General features: G+C 40.2%; 1 non-coding gene across 1 annotated transcript; it reads right to left on the bottom strand.

The window, feature by feature from the left end:
• Positions 1-741: 741 nt before the first annotated feature.
• On the bottom strand, positions 742-848 carry LOC120255188. The gene has a single exon (XR_005534914.1). It is a non-coding gene; the product is annotated as a small nucleolar RNA R71 (small nucleolar RNA).
• Between the last annotated feature and the right edge of the window lie 768 nt (positions 849-1,616).

Here is a 1,616-nt window from a genome sequence, read left to right as displayed (position 1 = left end):
ACTATTGCATTGATTAGGAAGCATAATAGAGGGTTCTTGCACTTGAAACAATTATCCTGGGCGGAGCATTATCCGGGTACCACATCTTTATCGATTGCCTTACCCCCTTCTTTACTTTTGCTCTCTTACTTGTTGTGTTTATTGTTGAGAATTGAATCATTGTCACACTTATCATCATTGATCTTTCACATAGCTAAGAATCGAATTAAGTATTTTTATTCCCTATTCCATATGGATTCGATACCCGCTCATCCGAGATTATTATTTTGACAAATCCGTGCACTTACGGGATATACACAAGGGGACCTTGTCATCGGGATATGCGAATGAGACTGCCTTCGTGCCTCTCCGACTGGTTGTAATAGCTTGAGTACACGGAGGTTGGCACACACTCATGCATCATAACACCCCACTTGTGTCTTTGCGTTTGTTCCTTCTAAGATTCCACCAATTAGTGTGCTCACGGTCTACTTTTGGCTTCTTTTCTCAATACTTCTTAGCTTTACAACTCTACATGCATAAAAGTAACACAAATACACATGTATTAGCGCTAAAAGCTGATAAAAGTAATGGTCATGATAAGGAAAGAACATTTCACATTCTTATCACACAAGCACTTATCAATTACAGATTATGATATCAAGTTGAGTGCCTTACCATTTTCCTAGAGCATTGATCACTACATGGGAAGACATGGTAGAAGCTTTTCTTGCCCGATATTTAACTCCAAGAAAATCCGCGAAGCTTATGAATGAAATATCCTCTTTTGTGCAAACAGAATTGGAGTCCCTTTTTAAGACATGGGATAGGTTCAAGGAGCTCCTTCATAAATGTCCTCAACATGGGTTTACCGAGTGGATGATCATTCAGACTTTATATAGTGGATTGAACCCAAGCACAAAGTAGTTAATTGATGTTGCAGCAAGAGGTGACTTAGGAAGTAAAACTCTGGACGAGGCTCAACATCTCATTGAAGAAATAGCTATGAACAGTTATTAGTAGAACACAGGGGATAGAAAGAAGGTAGCCATACTTCAAGAGATTGATGCAGTTACCTCATCGGCGGCCAAGGTTGAGTCATTGAGTAGTAAATTAGACACTCTAACTTGTCCTAGATTGGCGGCTATAACGAGTTGTACTGGGTGTGGATGAGGACATGGTCCATCTGATTACCCGATTTCTATTGATGGTACATCCTCAATGGAACAGGTTAACTTTGTGGGTAATGCAATGAGAGGTCATGGAAATACATATAGCAATACCTACAATCTGGGATGGAAGAGCCACCATAACCTTTCTTGGAGTAATCAAGGGCAACAGAAGACCATGGTACCACCGGGTTTCCAACAATAATAAGAAGCCCCGACCATGGAGAATTGAATTTCAGGGTTAGAAAATCGGATGACCGATTTAGAGAAGGCTTTGACCAAGTTTATTTAATCATCAGATACAAGATTTCAATCAATTGAAGCCATACTACACAACCACATCGCATCATTGCACAACTTGGAGAATCAAATGGGTCAAATTGCAAAGTTACTCTCAGAAAAACCTCAAGGGAGTTTGCCTAGCAACAAGGGGACAAACCCAAGAGAACATGTGAAGGCGATCACTTT

This window comes from Dioscorea cayenensis, unplaced genomic scaffold, assembly GCF_009730915.1.
Source record: "Dioscorea cayenensis subsp. rotundata cultivar TDr96_F1 unplaced genomic scaffold, TDr96_F1_v2_PseudoChromosome.rev07_lg8_w22 25.fasta BLBR01000877.1, whole genome shotgun sequence".
NCBI lineage: Eukaryota > Viridiplantae > Streptophyta > Magnoliopsida > Dioscoreales > Dioscoreaceae > Dioscorea > Dioscorea cayenensis.
The sequence above is the reverse complement of the archived record's forward strand: the minus strand, read 5'-3'. Positions and strand labels throughout refer to the sequence as shown.